Genomic DNA, 14,854 nt, shown 5'->3' with positions numbered 1-14,854 from the left:
TGTTCTCTGTGTCTATTTGCTGCATCTTGTTTCTTTGTCCGCTTCTGTTGTTGTCAGCGGGTCAGCCGCGCGGGAAGTGTGGGCGGCGCCATTCCTGGGCAGGCTGCACTTTTCTTTCGCGCTGGGCGGCTCTCCTTACTGGCACACTCCTTGCGCGTGGGGCTCCCCTGCGTGGGGCGGCACTTCTTGCACGCAGCAGCACTGCGCATGGGCCAGCTCCACACGGGGCAAGGAGGCCCGGGGTTTGAACCGCGGACCTCCCATGTGGTAGATGGACGCCCTAATCACTGGGCCAAGTCCGTTTCCCCAAAATATTTATTTTAATTAACAACGACAGGAAGTGACTTTATCAGATGTTTATGGTGGTGGACCAGCATTGATTTTCTGTGCTGTACATTGAGCTCCAAGAAAAGATTGTACCTTTTCCCACTTTTTCTTGACTTCAGCCCTGATCCAACATTTTTATTAGCTATTATTTGTTATGCAGAGCAGAGCTGAAAACTGTAGCTGCAAATATATTTCACACAAGGGGAATATTTTTCTCTTGTTCTATAAGGGCAGCTGCTTCCAATTTTCCTTGGAATACTTGTCTTTTTGAAAAGAGAGATTCTAGCAGGTTATTTATATGATTTTTCTGACAATAAAACCTTGGTTAAAGTTCAAAATGAAAACTTTTAAAGGTGGCAGAGGTTGGGGGCTGGATCTGTGAACATATACAAACCTTTTTACCCTCAACCCACCTTGAAAACAGCTTCAGTCCAAAATAATATTACTTTCAAGTTATTACCAGCAAATTGTTGAGAAAGACACTAAAATGAAACCATGAAATTATTTCAGAGCAGCCACCAAAACACTCTCACAGTCAATCCCCTTTTGTGCCATTGTGGAGATGGCTAAGTATAAATTGAGCCAACTTCTAACACCCAGTAATCATTAAATTCAGAACCTCAATGGACACTTGCTCCTAGGACACCATAAATTGTCCTACAAGCAAAGGTGTGTCCTTAAGAGTGAGTCTTTACCTATCACTTCAAGTAACATTTCCATGGCAGCATAGTTGTATTTAGAAGAGTTTTCCAATGTAGCTAATGTTTGTTTTAGTTCTTCAGAGCTGCCATTACAAAAAACCACAAACTGGTTGAAGTATATAATTCATGCATGAACCTACATAAAAAGTAAGTGTATAGTAAAAGTTATGAAATTACAAAGCAAACAAGCATATCATCATACAGGGCTCTTATATGTCACCCCACTACCAACACCTTGCATTATTGTGAAGCATTTGTTATAAACTATGAAAGAGCATCATCAAAATATTACTACTAACTACAGCCCATATCTTAAATTTGGTGTATTTTCCCCCAACCCACCCAGTTATTATCACCCTGTATTAGTATTATATATTTGTTATAGTTCATGAAAGAACATTCATATTTCTTCGTTAACTACAGTACATTTTCCACCACTGGATTCTCTGTGTTTTAAGTCCCATGATTTGAACAATCCATTCAACATGAGCACTCAGTGGCTCTCTTTTTCATCACAAAGTTGGGCTGTCATCACCTTAGCCAATTTTAGAACGTTTTCATTATCCCACAAGGAAAAATCCCATTCCCTCTTATATCCCCTTTATTGTTGTTCCTTAGAATTGATTCATCTTCTTGGCATTGCTGCAAAAATATTACAATGTTACTATTAACTATGGTCCATAAATTACTCAGTTGTAATTTTCCCATGTATCACCATAAACTTAACACTTTGTATAAGAAGAATATTCTTATATTTATACAGTTAACTACAACTTTTGTGGTTAACTGTAATCATTGTTATATATTCCCCAGATTATTCTCTAGCTTCCTTTTAGTTGAAATATTACATCCACAGACTACCCCGTTCAGTCACAATAATATTTATAAATAAGCAGTGTTATACTCATGATAATGTTTTACCATCAACTCTATTTATTTCCCCTCATTTTCAATAAACCTTATTAAAAATACTACATACATTAAGCATCAGCTCCCATTTTCAACCCACATTCATTTTCCTTGTAACCTGTACTCTAGAGTTCACATCGACGACTTTACTCATCATTTTAATTCATATTAGCGAGACCATACAATATTTGTCATTGTGTCTGACTTATTTTACTCAACGTTCTCAAGAGTCATCCTTCATTTCATATCTTCTTACAGCTGAATAGTATTCCATTGTGTGTATATATCACATTTTGTTTATTCATTCATCAATTGATCGACACTTGGGCTGTTTCATATTTTAGCAATTGTGAACAATGCTGTTACGAACATTGGTGTGCAAATGTCAGTTCATGTCCTTGCTTTTAGTTCTTCTGAATATATTCCAAGTAACAGGATTGCTGGATCATATGGCAGTTCTCTATTTTCTTGAGGAACCACCAATCTGTCTTCCACAGAGGCTGCACCATTCTACATTTCCACCAACAGTGAAGGAGTTTTTCTATTTCTCCATATCCTCCCCAGCGTTTTTAATTTTCTGGGGTTTTAAAAATAATGACCATTCTGTAAGGTGTGAAGTGGTATCTCATTGTAGCTTGGATCTGGATTTCCCTAAAAACTACTGATGTTGAACATGTTTTCATGTTCTTTTTGGCCATTTGTATTTCCTCTTTGGAAAAATTTCTGTTCAAGTCTTTTGTCTGTTTTTTAACTGGGTTTCTTATCTTTTGATCATTGAGTTGTATGATCTCTTTATATAACATGGATATCAAACTCTTATCAGATATGTGCTTTTCAAATATTTTCTCCCATTGAGTAAGCTGCATTTTTACTTACTTGATAAAGCCTTTTGAAAAACAAAAATGTTTAGTTTTAAGGAGGTCTCATTTATCTATTTTTTTTCTTTCATTGCTCATGCCTTGGATGTAAGGTTTTAAGACACTACACCTACCACCAAGGTCATGACGATGTTTCCCTACATTGTCTTCTTGGAGTTTTATCATTGTAGCTTTTATATTTAGATCCTCAATCCATTTTGAATAACTTTTGTAAAAGGTGTGAGATAGGGGTTCTCTTCCTTTTCTTTGTATAGGGATATCCAGTTCTCCCAATACCATTTGTTGAATATAGTATTCTAGCCCAGCTATGTCAACTTGACAGCCTTTTCAAAAATCTCTTCACCATAAATTTGAGAATCTATTTCTGAACACAGAATTCTATTCCATTGGTCAACATACCTATCTTTATCCCAGTACCATGCTGTTTTTACCACTGTAGCTACCCAATATGCTTTAAATTCAGATAGTGAGAATCCCCCAACTTTGTTCTTCAAGATGTTTTGGCTACTTGGGGCCTTTAACTTTCCAAATAAATTTGATATTTGGCTTTTCCATTACTGCAAAAAGGCTGTTGGGATTTTTATAGGTATTGCATTGAATCTGTAAATTATTTTAGGTAGAATTAACATCTTGACAATGTTTAAACTTCCAATCCACACACATGGAATGTCCTTTCATTTATTTAGGTCTTCTTTGGTTTCTTTTAGCAATGTTTTATAGTTTCTGAATACAGGTCCTTTATGTCCTTGGTTAAGTTTATTCCTAAATATTTGATTATTTTAGTCTTTATTGTAAATGGGATTTTTTTCTGATTTCCTCCTCAGATTGCTCATCAATAGTGTATGGAAATGCTACGGATTTTTGCATATTAATCTTGCATCCAACCAATTTCCTGAATTCATCTATTAGTTCTAATAGTTTTATTGTGGATTTTTCAGGATTTTCTAGATATAGGATCATAGCAGCAAATAGGAATAATTTTTCTTTTTTCTTTCCTATTTAGATGCCTTTTATTTCTTTATCTGGATTAATTACTCTAGCTAGAACTTCTAGCATAATATTGAATAAAACGGATGACTGTGGACATCCTTGCCTTTTTCCCAATCTCAGCAGGAAACTTTCAGTCATTCTCCATTTAGTACAATGCTAGCTGTAGATTTTTCACATATGCATTTTATCTCATTGAGAATGTTTCCTTCTATTCTTATCATTTGGAGTTTTTTTAATCAAGAAAAGACCCTTTGTTAATTGCCTTTTCTGCATCAATAGAGAGGATCATGTGATTTTTACTCTTCAATTTACTAATGTGGTTTATTACACTAATTGATTTTCTTTTTTTAAAAAGATTTATTTTCATTTATTTCTCTCCCCTTCCCCCGCCTCCAGTTTGTTCTCTGTGTCTATTTGCTGTGTGTTCTTCTTTGTCCACTTCTGTTGTTGTCAGCAGCACAGGAATCTGTGTTTGTTTTTGTTGCGTCATCTTGCTGTGTCAGCTCTCCATGTATGTGGCACCATTCTTGGGCAGGCTGCACTTTGTTTCACGCTGGGCAGCTCTCTTTGCAGGGTGCACTCCTTGCGCATAGGGCTCCCCTATGCAAGGGGACACCCCTGCATGGCAGGGCACTCCTTGCATGCATCAGCACTGCGCATGGACCTGCTCCACATGGGTCAGTGAGGCCCGGGGTTTGAACCATGGACCTCCCATGTGGTAGATGGATGCCCTATCCATTGGGCCAAGTCTGCTTCCCTAATTGATTTTCTTGTGTTGAAAAACCCTGTATACCTGGGATGAAACCCAGTTGATCATAGTATATGATTCTTGTAAGGCGATTTTGGATTTGGTTTTCGAGGATTTTTTTTTTCAGTATTTTTGTATCTATATTCATTAGAGAAATTGGCCATAATATTTTTTTGAAGTGTCTTTATCTGGTTGCGCTATCAGGATGATGTAGGCATCATAGAATCAGTTTGGTAGTGTTCCTTCCTGTTCAATTTTTTGGAAGAGCTTCAGCAAGATTTGTATTAGATAATCTTTGAATGGTTGGTAGAATTCACCTGTGACCCCATCTGGTCCTGGGCTTTACATTTTTGGGAAGTTTTTAATGACTGCTTTAATCTCTTGACTCATGATTTGCTTGTTGAGGTCTTTTATTAATATTTCTTCTATAGTACGTATAGGTTGTTTATGTGTTTCTAAGAATTTGTCCATTTCATCTACAATTGTCTAATTTGTTGGCATACAATTGTTCACTCTAATGATCTCTCTTATTTCTGCAGAGCCAGTGGTAATCACCCCTTCATTTCTGATTTTATTTATTTGCATCTTTTATTTTATTCTTTGTCAATCTAGTTAAGGGTTTATTGATTTTGTTAATCTTCTCAAAGGACCAACTTTTGTTTGTTGATTCATTTTTTTTAATCTCAATTTCATTTTTTTTGGCTCTAATCTTTATTATTTCTTTCCTTTTGTTTGGCTTGCTATTCTTTTTCTAGTTCTTGCAGGTGCTCAGTTAGATGTTGGATTTTGGCTCTTCTTTTATAATGTAAGAATTGAGGGCTTTAAATTTAACTCTCAGTACTGCATTCACTGTATCCCATAATTTTTCATATGTTATTTTCTCATTTTCATTCATCTTGAAGTATTTACTGATTTCTCTTGCAATTTTTATCTTTGACCCACCCTGATTATTTGAGTGTATTATTTAATCTCCATATATTTATAAACTTTCCCTTTCTTTGCCCATTTTTACTTTCCAAATTTATTCCATTATGATCAGAGAAAATGTTGCTTATAATTTCAATCTTTTTCAATTTATTGAGCTCTAACTTATGACCCAACAGATAATCTATTCTGAAGAAAGATCAATGAACACTTGAGTAGAATGTATATCCTGCTGTTTGGGGGTGTAAAGTTCTAAAAATGTCTTTTAGGTCTAGTTCATTTATTATATTTTTCAAGCTCTCTGTTTCCTTATTTGTTCAGTCCAGATGATCTATCCAATGATGAGATTGGTGTAATGAAGTCTCCAACTATTATTATAGAGATGTCTGTTTCTCTCTTCAGTTTTGCCAGTGTGTTTCTCAAGTACTTTGGGGCACCTAAGTTAGTTGCATAAATAGTTATTTTTGTTATTTCTTCTTGGATAATTGTCCCTTTTATTAACATATAGTGATATTCTTTATGTCTTATAAGAGTTTTGCATTTAAAACCTAATTTTCCAGTATAGGTATCACTACTTCAGATCTTTTTAGGTTGCTATGTGAGTGGGATATTTTTTTCCAACCTTTCACTTTCAGCCTGATTTTACTCTTGCATATAAGGTAATTTTCTTGTAGACAACAAATATATTTTTTAAAATTCATTTTATCTCTGTCTTTTGATTGGGGAGTTTAATCCATCAACATTCACTGTTACTACAGTAAAGGCAGTACTTACTTCATCCTTTTTATCCCTTGGCTCTCAATTGTCATATCTTACTATTGTCTATCTTTAACCCTTGAAGTTTCTCTTACTTAAAATCTTCATTTCTACCTTCTTCTCCAAACCTTTTACCTTTCTCTTTTCTTTTTAAGCTATAACACACCCTTTAATATCTCTTATAGACCTGATCTCTTGGCAACAAACTCTCTCACTTTTAGTTCATCTGAGAAGACTTTAAATTCACCTTCATTTGTGAAGGATGGTTTTTCCAGATTAAAAAAATCTTGGCTGGCAGATCTTTCTGTATATTAAATATATCATACCACTGCCTTCTCACCTTTGTGGTGTCTAATGAGAGATCAGCACTTCTTATTGAGACTCCCTTGTAAATGATACATTGCTTTTCTCTTGCTGCTTTCAGAATCCTCTATCTCTGGCATTTGACATTCTTTATTGTAGGTGCCCTTGAATAAGTTTTTTTTTTTTAAGGATTTATTCTGTTTGGGGTACATTGCCCTTATTGAATATTCATATTCATGTCTTTCATAAGGGTTGGAAAATTTTGGGTCAGTATTTCCTCAAATATTCTTTCTGCCACTTTTCCATTCTCTTCTCCTCTGGGACACCTATAATTCATATGCTTGTGCATTTCATTTATCATTCAATTCCCTGTTCTATGTTTTCCATTCTTCTCCTTTCAAATTTAAATGCTCTGTCTTCCAATTCATTAATTCTGTCATCAATTCAAATCTGCTATTAAATGCCTGTAATGGTTTTTACTCTCATCCATTGTCTTTCATTCCCATAAGCAGTTATTTTTTTTTGCAGTCTTTCAAGTTACTCTTTATGCTCACCCAGTGTCATCTTAATATTCTTTACCTCTTTATCATATTTTGCTTCAAATCCTTTAATTAAGGAGATTTGTGTTAACATCATTGATTAGGTGTCTTAAATCCTTTGTCTCATCTGGATTCTTGGTATGTTTCTTTGGTTGTGCCATATCTTCCTGTTTCTTTATATTACCTGTTGCGTTTTGTTGATATCTAGGCATCTGATTGTGTTGATGATTTTTCTCTGTTGACCAGTTTTTCTCTTGCCTAGTGGTTTTATTTCATAGTTCTTCTTTGAGTTTTGATTCAATTTTTTTAAAACTTTAAGATTTCCATGTTTAAGTTATCAAAACAGGGGCATAGACCAGCAGATCTACAGTGTCTGGGAATGAAACAGGAAAGACAGCCTGGCTTTCCTTCACTTTCTCAGCTGGCCAGCAAATGGCATTCTTCAGCAAACCTTTCCACAGAGAGTAATCTTTCAATTTCCACTGACGGGCTCCTTTTTTTTTTTTTTTAAAGATTTATTTTTTATTTATTCTTTCTCCCCACCCCCTTCCCCAGTTGTCTGCTTTCTGTGTCCATTCACTGTGTTATTCTGTGTCTGCTTGTATTCTTGTCAGTGGCACCAGGAAACTGTGTCTCTTTTTTGTTGCATCATCTTGCTATGCCAGCTCTCCATGTGTGCGGCGCCACTCCTGGGCAGACTGCACTTTTTTCACATGGGTCGGCTCTCCTTACGGGGTGCACTCCTTGTGTGTGGGGCTCCCCTATGCAGGGGACACCCTTGTGTGGCATGGCACTCCTTGTGCATTAGCACTGCATGTGGGCCAGCTCACCACATGGTCAGGAGGCCCTGGGTTTGAACCCTGGACCTCCCATGTGGTAGGCAGACTCTCTATCAGTTGAGCCAAATTGGTTCTTCTTAATTAGCAATTTAAAACCAGCTTATGTTGACTAAACTCACTGAAAATAAACCATACTTAGCCCTCAGCCACACTTCTTCTATCCAGGGAGGAATGTGTCCTTTCCCCACTCTGTTGGCCACTCAGCCACAGATTTTACCAAAGCTGTTCACTTCAGAGGTGGGGGATGAGCAGCATTCCCAGCTGCAAGGCCATCTCACAGTTTCCCTCTTGACCTCTTTGTCTCTCCATTTCCAGTCCTTCCTGAAAGATGTGTGCAGCACTCTCTTGATCTTCAGGTCCCCAAAGCAGTTCCCTAGGACAACTTCTACACTTCTCCCCTATTTTGTAAGATAGTTGTATACTACCTGAGCTACTCCAACACAAGCTTCTCACTGCCTGTAAATTTATATGCAAGAAACTCCCTTTGTCAGTTTTCCATTGTTAGTGATTTCAAATTTACTGAAGAAAAATATACCTACAGTCTACTATTATTCCCTCCCCTGTGCCTTCCGTTCTGTCAAGAAATGCAAAGCTCTGCATGAGACCATTGTTTATTTAGGTCAGAATTAAACAAAATAAATAAAATTATTCCTATCTGTCTTCCTCCACATACCTCACTGAGATTTGGAATTAATAAAAGGAGAATGTAGAAAATGCTTCAGTTCTTAAGAAAAAAATTTCCCTGAGACATCTTTCTTATAAATTGCTCTCCCATCATATTTTTAATTAAACTCTATTAAGAATTAGGTAAAAAAAATATGAACAGAACCACAAGAGATGAAGAAAGATGACAAGCAGCAAGTGTAATGAAGAGATCCTTGGAATGCTCGATCTTACCAATTTATCCTTTGGGCTGTCTCACAGAGAGCAATATAGGGAATGGCTGAAAGCATCCATTAAACCTAGAAAAGCCCAATTATTAGCCTACCCTATGTATAGAAAAATGATACCCACCTGTACTCAGAAAAAAGGGGAGGAGAGAATGGTGAAAGGGAAGCAGGACTTGATCAGAAATATTTTCTTGGATTAATATCTGTCTATATCTTTATGCCTAATTTATTCCTTCAAAGTAAACTATCATTAGATTTTTTAAACTCTTTGGAGCCTGGGATACTGAAATTTTTAATCAAACTTTATATGAATATTTTCTCTGTAGATACTTAAATCCAGCTTACTGAAGGTTTTGATTAGTCACCTTAATGCAGTTTCCTTGGGTCTCCTAACCCTGGACATTGGTGACCCAGTGGAATGAAAGAGAATTTGTTCCATTTGAAAGGACTAAGGTTCCATCAAACCTTATGAAATGTTTTTTTATAAATCCTGATAACTACCATCTATAGGGGGGAAAGTCTAGCATGAAAAAAAGATACGAATAATTGAGAAGATTTTAAAATAAAATACTTACGTACTTAAATGATTTCTTCCATCCAACCATTTTTCTCTGTTTTAAAATTATTTATGACTTTAGTTAATGGTATGTACTAGGCAATTGCAAGTGCTTATTATTGAATGAGTACTTTTCAAACATCTTATAATTTCGTGGTATAATAGGAAAAGAAGCACAGACTTCACCAATGAAAATCTATTTGGTAGAGAACAAAAAAAGTTCCTTTCATTAAATGCTTATCAGAATCCGTATTCTCTAAGGACGCTATTAAGTTCTCTAAAGAAAGTAAAAGAAATTACTTAATTCTCCCACTAGATGCTGGGAGGAAAAGGGATTATGAAAGCCAATTATTTTCCCACTGGAAGTGTGTTTCAAATGGTGTAGGTTCAATACTGCCAAGGGATTGCCAGGAAGTTATATTATTGCTAAGTCAAGGAATTTTCCTGAGGAACAACAAAAAAAATCTAATTGGCACTCTCATCATGGAAACTTAATGTATTGCTTCAACTCAATTTTCTCATCTTGAAATAAACAAGTAAAAGTGAGGAGGGCATTGGATCACAGATAAAATTTTCCATCAAAATACAATTGTCAAATCAATTTTCCCAAGTTGTTTTAGAAATTAGAAGGTGCCAGAGAAAACTGTTAGAAAATTCTGCCACCCACACTTCTACCCCACTGCCCAAAATTGAGCCTTACAGGGAAGTCAAGGAATTGGTTTGTTATTTTGTTTTGTTTTGTTTTAACCTCTAAAACTGAACGCTATTACAGTGATTGGAGTAGTCAGGTTTTTGAAGTCTGAGTCATTTTAACCAAGCTCACAGAAGATTGATTCATAACTCTCAATTCCAATCTAGCAAAATAGAGAAATATTCCTTTTTAGTGATTATAATGCTTGCATCTCCTAGGACTCTGGTGAATAATAAAGTTTCTATAAAAGATACTGTAATTAGAAAATCACTAGGTCTATATGGATCAATTCAAGGGGTGCTGGAGGAATTTAAAGGCTCTTTCTTCAAGGGCTTATGATATCTGGTTAACTTTCTCTGCCTCACAAAATTGTATAATAGTCCAGGGTCAAAACTGTACATGACTCCCATATCTGTTTTTCTGTTTTCTTAGACTGTGTTAAGTTTTTTCTGTCTTTACTGAGTTCATCCCCATTTTACTGACATGGTCTTAACTCAGATAGGATGGATAGCAACTGATGAAGTTTAATCATTCTTAGCAAACTGCCTCCCTGTCGTCAGCGGTCAGCCAACTTGACTCAGCTGTTCATCCACAAACCTCCTTAGCCATACAGTTAAATAAGGAATCTCCTCAAGATATGTTGTTGCTGTCACTCTTACAGGGCATTTCCTTGAGGGTTGGGGGTAGAGTGTATGAGGAACACATCCACCCTAACCATACCTTATTCCAGTAATTTGAATATTTGTTTGCCTAAGCCCTACCTTAGATTTGGATTAAAAGTACAATAGATGAGAATAATAATCAGTAAATAATCTCAAAACTCACATACAAAAAAAATTCCCACCAAAAGAAACAGTATGTTTCAGAGGTCACATTGTGCCCAAATAAGGGCTGTAAATATATTGTATTTCAAAAATAACCTTCAAAATATACTTTTACATTTTTGCAAACATTAAAACCATGTTTCATGTAAAAATTCAGATTTACAACTGTTTCCTATTATATATCATTTGCTACAAATGACTTTTGCAATTATCATTTGTTATCATGCTTTCTGTGTTGTTTTTCTTATATTTGAGACATTTTTCTCAACTCATCATTCTATCAAAAGTGGGAAAATAAAAGGTATACTGAAAGAATCATGTTATCAGGAATAAAAAGAAAGAGAACATATTTATTGGTGATAATGAAGACTAGTGTATTTAATGAGTAGGCACTAAATCTTCTTTGTTAGGTAATTTTATCTGCCTGACTCCTGTAGGCTTATGAGTTTGCAATCCCTGGTTTAGTCACTGCCCACCAATTCTTCACTCAGACTGCAAAATTGTTATTGGCTGGTCTTTTGGGAGGGATGCATGCTCACGAGGAAAATATACTCAGGGAACATATCTTTTATGTTTTCTCATAAGTCCAGTGCTACAGCAGTTTGATAAATGTTAGATAATAAAATTTCCTATAAGCAGGAGACTTGGGGAAACGTGGATGATATTACCCTCATGTAGGGAAAAGGGATTGCTAGTGTCTGAGGTATTTTCATCATGCTGTTTTTGCCAGTGTTGGATATATTAAAAAAGGAAAGAGGAAAAATTGTCAAAATGTGGTCATTTGTACTCCATAAAAGAATAATGTCCTTAGTTCCATTTTCCAGTATAACTTATATTTCCATTTGTTGTATCACTCACAAAAGTTTTTGTTATTATTGTTGTTAAAGTCATACCTGGAAAAAAGTTGTATAACAACTGAATTCAGGTCCAGTGTTCTCATTCGTTAGAATGAGTGCATATTCAGGTGATGTGCTCACGGCCCACATTGTGGTCGGTCCCTCAGGTTTTACTTATAAAGGGAAGGCATCAACAATGATAACATTCTTAGTAATATTAAGACCTAACACAGGAAGATAAGCTAATGCTAGAATCTGGAACCAATTCTAATTAATTCTAAAGGTGAAAAAAGGGTACTGAGGCAAATAAAATCAGTAGTCTACCCCTGCTGTCAGTGAAACCAAGTCCTTTGCTCATCAAAAAATGTGGGGAGATATTTAATACCCTCATCCCCTGACCCTCAGCTATCCCTCTTTTACACAGAAGCTAATTTTTCAAAGTGCTACCACCCCCAAGTTCTTGTGTTTCACATATACATTTAGAAAATAGTCTTACCAGTAGGGACTGAAGAGAAGGGACTTAATATTATATACTGCACCCTGGTATTCTCAAATACAGTTCTGTAATAAGGGGATGGGATGGTCTCTTAGTAATTTAGCTGGTGGTTAGTTGCTTACAGATCTCAGTCCACAGTGACAGAGAATCATGGCTCACCTCTATATGCAGGGCTGCACTAAATGGACAAAAGCCTGATAGACCTTGGGATCTTGGGTTGTAAACTGCCCCGATCAAACTCCTCCTTAGTCCTAAGACTGAAAACAAAATTTGGAGTGAACAGAGAGAAATAGAAGAAAAGGAAAAATAAACCCCAAAGCTCTTGCTTAATAATGATTATATAAATGTGCTCTGGCAAAAGAAACTCAATCACCAATAACAAATCAATATAATAGTTTTATTGAAAGAGAAACTGTTGGAGCAGAGAGAACTCAACCTCAAGAGTCTCAAAATAGTTAGCAAGTTACACTGGCTTACAAATGCAATTAGAGGATTTCCAAAGGGGAAATTAAAATAATTGGTTGAAAAATAAATTGGTTGACATTTAGTTCCTTATTATAAAGGAGGGTCTCTCAAAGCAGAGAATGATCATAGATTGGTTATTCAGTATATTTGTCTATTTCTGATAGGCTATTTCTATTGGACTGAAACCAGCTTACTTCCAATTGTTGCTTAAACTGCCAATTCTGTAGAGTACATTCCTATTTTTTCCTTCACAAAGTCCCATCTCTATTTTTAACTCTTTATAAAGTCCCTATTACTTCTTAGAGAAAGTTTGCTCCCAGCCACACCAAGATAGGCAGCCAATTTATTGTACTTAATATTCCCCCCTTTTGATCATTTTTCCAATGATTTCGTCGTGAACTTGGCTAAAACACTCAAGTCACTGCCATTTCTCTCTCCTCTAGTCAGAGGTCACAGTAATCAGAGTTTCAGGCAGTCACAGCAGACTCACTTTTGCTTTCTTCCTTTTAATTTCCACACTGGTTTTCCATTTTTTATTGTAGTGGGATGTATTAGGTGGCTGTTTAATTACACTTAAGACTATTGCAGTGTAGTCACAAACTCATGAATGGAGATTATGGTTATGACTCCTTTTTCAAGTCAGGGAGACTGCTGTTAAATTTATATTTAATTTTAGTCTCAGTCCACCAAAAACAGTCCCATTTCCATTTAATTTCCTTTTGACTGACTTTTGTAAGAGCAATCATTTGTCCCATGAGTGACAAAGAATTTGAAAAAATTCTCAAAACACAATTTGTATAAGATCTAAAAATGTATATTCCAATAATTTTTATAAAGTGCATGAATCCAAAGTGTGTTATTGGTCCCCAAATTCCAATGAACCAGCAGCCAAGGTCAGAAAATAAATCTGCCCATTGAAATGTTTGTATAACCAATATCATGGAATATTCTCATTGATATTTATAAATATGTAATTGTTTACTACAGAGCCAGATTTATTAACATAAAGGCAACACTGTTCATGTATCAGGGCATTAATGCCCCACTGCTGGGCAGTCAGAATGTTTAGGTCCCATCTATTCTGTAAAACCACTAATACTAGGCTATTTACTTCATCTTGGGAGCCTGGAGAATTTTTAGAGTAGTCTTAAAGCTCAGTTCCATAAACTTTGATATGTTTATAATCGCTTACTCCAGATCATATGTCCCCAAGGACTCCAGGAATGTAAGAATGAAACCTATACTAAGCAGTTGGGAGTATTATTCCTTATTTGTCAGGTTGAGACTTGATGTACAAAGAAGCTTAAATTAACTCTTTGGCCAGCATTTTGTGTAGATGATTTAATCACAGTCAGAGCAAGCTATCTTAGTCTACATTTTCCCAACCAATTATGGGGAAGTGCTTTATATATTCTTTTTCCATGAGAAATAAACATTGGTTTGGGTAACTTTATGCGTAAAATGGAACTACCTCAAATAATCGTTTCTTTGCAAGACCAATAAAGTGGGAATTTAGTTAAATTATAAGAACAGTCAGTATGTCTGGAAGTAGCCACAAAAGGCCAGAGTCAAATCTAATCATTGTATGCATAGAATTTCCTCTCTGAATTCATCTGGAGTATTTATCACCCCAGAGAACATCAAACTTATTGGTATTATATAAAGGGGAAAATAGACATATTACAGTGGCCAAATGAATTATAAGTATATTTTGAAAGTTTTGAAATTCTATATATGAAGATTGAATTAATGATGGCTAATACAGTAGCATTTATTTTAAGGCCAGTATCATTATAAGCAGGAAGCCATTTAAGATATTTATGATGAAACAATAAAATTTGATTATATAAGTCAGAGGGAGTTTCTCTGATGTGGTGTCTTCCATTGAGGTATTCCAGACAAATGGGGAAATTTTAGTGGCATTAGAAATTGTTATTGACATGGCAGAGAGTGTAATGTGTGGATATTTTGGCAACAATAGTTATTTGTATTTCCTGTCCCCTTCTGGTGCTAAAATAGTTCTAAATGCAATTACAGGAACAGGACTTATATACATTTCTGGCATTTTATCATAGAGCAGTTTTGTGCAAAGCCAGCAATAGGTTAGGCAGCCTGTATCAGAGATCTTTTGTATTGCTGGAGCTAAAGGGTGGTCTTAATTTAAAATACTTAGGATAAAGAA

At 35.7% G+C, this 14,854-nt stretch overlaps 1 protein-coding gene across 2 annotated transcripts in view; it reads left to right on the top strand.

The window, feature by feature from the left end:
- BANK1 (B cell scaffold protein with ankyrin repeats 1) overlaps window positions 1–14,854 on the top strand; it is a 371,762-nt gene that overhangs the window by 328,972 nt on the left and 27,936 nt on the right. The window lies entirely within an intron of this gene.

This window comes from Dasypus novemcinctus, chromosome 1 (genome assembly GCF_030445035.2).
Source record: "Dasypus novemcinctus isolate mDasNov1 chromosome 1, mDasNov1.1.hap2, whole genome shotgun sequence".
NCBI lineage: Eukaryota > Metazoa > Chordata > Mammalia > Cingulata > Dasypodidae > Dasypus > Dasypus novemcinctus.
Note: the sequence above shows the minus strand (reverse complement) of the source record. Positions and strands in the feature narration are given on the sequence as shown.